Consider the following 7,096-nt stretch of genomic DNA (forward strand, 5'->3'; position numbering starts at 1 on the left):
GTACTCTGGTCTATTCCAGGCTGCACCAAGCCTCTCTGGTCTACCCCAGGCTGCACCAAGCCATGTTGCCCTATGCCAGGTTGTACAAAACCAGATGATACCAACCCACTCTGATCTATAAAAGGTGTCATGAATCCACGCTGATCCATGCCAAACTGGCCCATACCATATGCGTCCGTGCCAAGAGGTCCCACATTAAGCTGCTCTGCCCTAGGTGGTTCCTGTCCTTGCTGAACAGCACCAGGTATGAGTGGTGGCAGTGCCCCTGGCTGGCCCATGCTGAGCACACCCTGTGGGAAAGGGCTAGGGTACCCCAATCTAGGCTGACCCATGCCCTGTGGCCCTAACGGAATCTGCCCGAGGTCTGGGCTTACATACACCATGCCTTGCTGATAGGGGTGTCCCAAACCAAACTGCTCTGTGGGAAAGGCTAGGTCCTGCTGGGCCAGACCAGGGGCTGCATCCCGCTCGTCCCTCCTTTGGTATTGATCTCGACTCCGGCGACGATCCAAGTGGGGAGTAGAGGGTGGGTGGGGCCCTATGAGAGAGGGAACTCTGCCACGATCCCGGCTGGCAGCCCGCTCTGCTGTGGATCCATATCCCAAGCCACTGGCTCCTGAGTAGGTCTTCGCGGGGGTGAGCCCGCCCGAAAAATCAGTGCTTGGATGTTTGGTGGGCACTCCACTTGGCGTCCCATCAGCTGAGGGCAAAGGACCCGGGCCTTTGCGCTTCGGAGCCACCGTTGATGTTTCTGAGGCCTGAGGGTGGCAGGCAGGGGGAAGAACAAGAGAAGGGTGGGGAAGGGAGAGAGCTGGGTGTGAAAAGTTGTCACCTGAAGAGTGGGGGAAGGACTCGGGCTAAGGAGGGTGATCTAACCCTTACAGGAGGCAACCTCTGCCCATCCCCCCCCACCCACACCCACCCCCGCCCCCCAAGCTAAGCAAGACATAGAGACCCTCGGGCGTTCTGGAAGGCTGGGTATCCAGATGGCTGAGAGCCTGCACATTTATAAACGGCAGGGGACGTGTGACGGTGTGATGTCCTTCTTAAAAGACAACCAGGAAATGACAAAGTCCCAAAGACCCCGTTCCAGCCAACCTCACTGAGGGTGGAAGGGTGCAGCGGCAAGCGCTGCGGGCTGGAAAAACCATCCATCTGTTGAAACTGTTAACGCAACGGCCCTCAGACACTGAGATTCCAGGATGAGGGATCTTCTCCTTGGATGCTCAGAAAATGATGCTGGGGACGTGGGGGGTGGGGCATGGGGACTGAAGGTGATGACAGGGCGCCATCGGAAGGCCACCCTGGGCGGCGGGGGGATGTTCTCTAGTCCTGTGGTATTGATTGGACAGTTCTCCTTCATATGATTGCGCGACTGATGTATTGAAGGGCAATGTAAATTATGTGCCAATAAAACGTCAAAAAGGGAGGGTGTCTCCCCTATTATTCTCTGAGACTTTTTATTTCTCTCTGAACGTTTATCGCAATCTATATTGTTTTATTGCCTTTCATCTCAATGAGTAAAGATGAAAACTGTAAAAAAGAAAAACGAGAAAAGGCCGCCCGGCAATAGGTGCCACCACAGCTCCATCCGATTGTTTGGGAGAAGAGTTGGTCCAGAGCCGCCAGGAACACATGATGGCCCGCAGCTGCTGTGGCAAACAGGGCAGCACACATGCTGACCACACGCCCAGCAGGCTCACTGCCACTCAGTTGACCCCATCTCCGAGTGACCCCAAGGACAGAGGGAACTGGCCCCCGAGGGTCCCAGAGGCTGGCAGTCTTCACGGAGACAGCCCGTCTCATCTTGCTGCCATGGGGTGGCTGGAGGGCTCTCAGCACTGATCTTTCCGTTAGCAGTCCCCCTCTTCACCTGCAGCACCACTAGGGCTCCACAGCCACCCAGCACCCACGACTCCCATCCCGGCACACAGCCAGCGTGTGGGGGTAGGAACTCAAGCAGAAACCACCGCTCCCATATTCACCGCGGCCCTTTCCATAGAAAAGTGGACACAAGGGGGGAGGTGAAAAGAGGAGGGGAGGAAGAGAGAACCCATCGCCATGACCGACACATAACCACACACCCGCCTCTAAGGGGACAAACAACAGAAACCATGGGGGAAGGGAGACAGCGGTCAGTGTGAGATATGAGAATAATAATCATTTATCATTTATCAAGGGGTCACGAAGGCAGGGGCGGGGGTGGGGGTGGAGAATGGAGCTGATGCCAAGGGCTCCATAGAAAGTAAATGTCTAGAAAAGAATGATGGCAACATATGCACAAACACCCTTGATACAACTGATGCATGGGTTGTTATAAACGTTGTAGGAGCCCCAGTAAAATGATCTTTTAATTAAAAGAAAAACGTGGAAGCAACGGAAGTGTTTGTCAGCAGATGGATGGATGAACAAGGTGTGGGCCATCCGTGCCATGGAATGTTGTTGTTGTTGTTGTCGTCAGGTGCCATGGAGTCAGTTCCAGCCCATAGCGACCCCATGCACAACAGAACAGATCAATGTCCAGTCACATTGGGCCTCCACTCAAGCGCTCCCTCAATGCAAGAACACTTTGTCCTATTCACCTGGCATTCCATGATTCTCACCTTCCCAACACGATCGCTCAAGATAAAGCAGGTGCACAAGCAAATGTGGTGAAGAAAGCTGATGGTGCCCGGCTATCAAAAGATATAGCGTCTGGGGTCTTAAAGGTTTGAAGGTAAACAAGTGGCCATCTAGCTGAGAAGCAACAAAGCCCACATGGAAGAAGCACAGCAGTCTGTGTGATCATGAGGTGTCGATGGGATCAGGTATCGGGCATCAAAGAACAAAAAAATAATATACTTGTGAAGGAGGGGGAGTGCGACGTGGAGACCCAAAGCCCATCTGTAGGCAATTGGACATTCCCTTACAGAAGGGTCTCGGGGAGGAGATGAGCCAGTCAGGGTGCAGTGTACCACCAAGTGTGGGAAACAGAAAGATTTCTCCCAAGTTGTCTCCCCCAAATATATGTTAGACTTAGGACACTGCTTGCAACTAATGGTAAATGATTGTCAAGTCCTCTCCCTGAAGACTCCAGCCATCCAGACACCATTGTTTCTCCCACAGTAGGTGGGGCTCACACCCTGCTGTCAGGGACAGTGGATTGCTTCCCCCGAAAGTTTAGGCTAAATAAAGTCTCCAGCTCTAGGGCAATCAAGGCTAGGCCAACGTCTTGAATCTAGGGTCCGCCCATCTTGTCACATGTATACCCTTAATTCCTCCTCTTCCTATTATGTGGATACCCCTAGATCACCCCCCTCTCATTACCGTAGTACCTATAGCACAACCCCTTCCTGTGACGTATGTCTTCGCCTGTATTTACGGGGCTTGCACATCCCCCCAAAGATATATAAGCCTTGGTTGGTAATAAATCTCTCTCTCTCTCCACGTGGACCACCGAGCGGGGCTGAGGTGAGCATGCTACCATGAAATGTATCTGACTCCATTAATTCAATCTCTCTTCTACCTCTCATGCTCTCTCTGACTTTACTATAATCTTTACTTATTATCGCTGTACAATTGCGCCTACCAGATCTGTGATGATGTGTTAGGGGCAGGCTACCCTGGCAACTGAGGAAACATACAACTTTCCTCTAGTTCTTTAATGCATCCTCTCCCCCACTATCATGACCCCAATTCTACCTTACAAATCTGGCTAGACCAGAGGATGTACACGGGTACAGATAGGAGCTAGAAACACGGGAATCCAGGACAATATTGAGAGTAGCCATACCAGGAGGGCAAGAGGAAGGTGGGGGGAGAAAGGGGAAACCAATCACAATTCCCAGGGCAATGGACAACAGAAAAGTGGGTGAAGGGAGACGTTGGTCAGTGTAAGACACGAAAAAGTAATAATAATTTATAAACTATCAAGGGTTCCTGAGGGAGGGGAAAAATGAGAAGCTGATACCAAGGGCTCAATTAGAAAGCAAATGTTTGGAAAATGATGATGGCAAGAAATGTACAAATGTGCTTGAGACGATGGAAGGATGGATTGTGATACGCGTTGTATGAGCCCCCAATAAAATGATTTAATACTGCCCAGCCCTGCCCCATCCTCACCCTCGGTCCTATGCTGTGTTTGAACCCATTGGGGCAGTCGCTGCGTCTGTCCCTCTCAAGGGTCTGTCTCTTTCTCTGCCCCTCCACTTGACCAAGCGTGATGTCCTTCTCCAAGGACCGGTCTCTCCTGACTGCATGTCCGAAGTCTGCAAGACGAGGTCTTGCCTCTTCCTTGCTTCTAAAAAGCACTCTGGCTATCCTTCTTCCAAAGCAGATTTGTCCTTTCGGCAGTCCGTGGGACTTTCAGTATTCTTCGCCGGCACCAGGGACTATTCCCCGTCACAAAAAGAAATGAATGTATCGAAGCCAGGTTTGCGTCGAGTTGAGGTGAACGGTGGTGGGATCATTTGGGAAAGGCGAGTGAGAGAGTAAGAATGGAGCATACCTTGAGGACTGCCATCACTATCCCTGACTTCCACAGGTAGAGATTGTGGACGTGGTATATGCATTGTGTCCTTTTCAAAACACACACACACACACACACACACACACACACACACACACACGGTGAGTTACATGCCCTGGCTCATAAATGGAGGTGTGGCAGCTTCAACGAACGGAGGTGACCGGCTGGTGACCAAAGAGAAGAGGTCTGGTCGCAAAGTAGCACCCTCTGGGAGGTCGGGACCCACGAGGCCCGAAGAAAGGAAAGACCCAGCTTCTCACAGTTCCCGTGCCCTCAGTCCCCCCCCACTGGTCAGTGAGGGGAAGGGAGAGAGGGTTGGCAGAGCGTGTGTGAGAGAGAGGGGCCCTGGGTGTCTCTGAAGGGTGGTGGGGACATTTGGAGACGGGCGGTGGGGAGGGTGGCATGCAGGTTGAGCAGAGCTCCTGTCGTTGCCGCAGGCACGTGGAGATGGGGAAGGGCAAGCTGAGGAGGCTAGCAAGTCTGGGCGCAGGGTGCCAGCTCTGCCGCCATGGAGTGGGTTCCGACCCACGGCGACCCGGTGCACACAGAAGCAAACACTGCCGTTCCTGCGCCACCCTCGGTGGATCCTCGGCCCGAGCCCATCCTGGCAGCCGCTGCGTCCATCCATCTGGCCGAGGGCCTTCCTCTTGTTCTCTGCCAGCCCCAGGGGACGCCTGCTCTTTGTGCCGGCTGGCAGGGAAGGGCCTGGTCCCCTCAGCTTGTTTTCCAGGCTTCCAGGAGATCCACGGGAGACTCGGCATCAAACTCCCCCCATTTCTGGCTTGCTCCCTCGCTAGTTTAATTTCTTTTCTATCACAAACGAGATCCACTCAAGACCCATCCTCCGCTCATCCTGCCTCCTGGTAGCGTAACTACAAGGCCAGAGGTTAGGCTCCACCACCCGCTGGCCTCCAATCCTCGCATCCTCCCCACACATGAAACACAGGCACTCTGGTGGCTTCACGGCCTTTTGGTGAAGATCAATCCACCAAACCCAACCCCCCAACGCACTGCCACGGAGTCCACGGACTCAGCACGACCCACCAGGCCTCAGTGGGTTTCCAAGACGGTAACTCCCAACCCCGGGGGTAAAAGCCTCTTCTCTCCCCTGCCAGTGTTTTCGAACTGCTGGCTTTGCGGTTCGCAGTCCAGTGAGGAACCAGTCACCCACCACATCATCTAAACAAAACGTAGGTGCGGCCTTAGGTGTGTTCCCACAGCGGGACAAAGCTGCTCTTCCTTTGCATTTCCCCGGGAAAGCTCGAACACACGGGAGCTGCTTCCCAAGCCGGGCCTTTCCATGACCACTGGAAGGACGGACGGGAAGGAAGGAAGGGTGTGTCGTGCACCAAGCGAGTCTGAGACCCTGCAAGACAAGTTCCAGGCGCCCCCTCTTCGTGGAAGGCACGCTGAGTGAGTGTTTTTTGTTCTGCTTTGTGTGTTGGGGGACAGGGTGGGGGGTATTTGTTTAAACCACCTGAGTTAGGGCCCAGCTCTTCAGACTCTGGGTGCTGGCTGCCCCTCTGCCAGTCACGTTATGTGACAATTTCTCAGTACCCCACACCCGCCAAGGCAGTGGTTCTCAACCGTCCTCATGCCGCCACCCGTTCCCACAGTTCCTCATGTTGTGGTGACCGCCCCCTCCCCAACCATAGCATTACTGTCGCTGCTACTGTTAGGGATCGCCATGTAAATATCTGATAGGCAGGATGTATTCTTGTGGTTACAGGTTGAACGTAATGGAAGCATCGTGATTCTTCACAAAAACAATGTCATTATGTTTTGTGAAATGTTTATTTCTAATGACAAATAAATGAAATTTTGTCTTGAAGCATGGTGTAGCACAGGTAACAGTCTTCACGCCGGGTACTCGTAGGTGGGCGTATCTGCATGTGGGCGGACCCGCCCGGAGACGGATAGAGGAGCGGGGTCTCGGTTCCTAAGACCATTGCAAATATGTATTTTCTGACGGCGACCCCAGTGAAAGGGTCGTTCGACTCCCCAAGGGGTCACCACGCACAGGTTGAGAATCGCTGCCCTAAGGTCATCCCTCTTGTCGAACTCCCTGCGCGCGCCACTTGTCCCCCCTCCCCTCGAGAAGTCTGAGGCGCACGGTCTAAGACGCGGGCAGCGAGCTTTCCCTGGAAGTGGACATCCTGCTGGGTCAAGTCGCAGGCCTCGGCAGGATGGAGGGACACAGGCTCAGCAAGGGCTCACACATAACAGACATTAAGAGCAATCGTGGGGACGACACGGGACCAGGCGATGCCCCCTTCAGTCGCACATCGGAACCGGCCTGAAGGCACCGAGCCACCAGCCCCACCAGATGGCGTCACAAAGGGGCACCAAGATTTGTGTACCAGTCAGAAGGGAAAAACTCCACCACCGGTGAACTGGCAAATCACCATCGACTCTGAGACTCACCCCAATTCCAGAGACGTTAAAATGTGAGGTAGGGGGGTGGGGGTGGGGGCAAAGAAATGTTTATATTAGAATCCGCGAATAAGATATTTGATGCGAATAAGCAAATGTGGTGAAGAAAGCTGATGGTGCCCGGCTATCAAAAGATATAGCGTCTGGGGTCTTAAA

The 7,096-nt window shown here is 53.5% G+C and overlaps 1 protein-coding gene across 1 annotated transcript in view; it reads right to left on the bottom strand.

The window, feature by feature from the left end:
* Window positions 1-7,096, bottom strand: part of QRICH2 (glutamine rich 2) — a 38,273-nt gene that overhangs the window by 20,551 nt on the left and 10,626 nt on the right. The gene's annotated exons all lie outside the window — the stretch shown is intronic.

Source organism: Echinops telfairi, unplaced genomic scaffold (assembly GCF_000313985.2).
Source record: "Echinops telfairi isolate 266 unplaced genomic scaffold, ASM31398v2 ScPeMD7_7458;HRSCAF=8496, whole genome shotgun sequence".
NCBI lineage: Eukaryota > Metazoa > Chordata > Mammalia > Afrosoricida > Tenrecidae > Echinops > Echinops telfairi.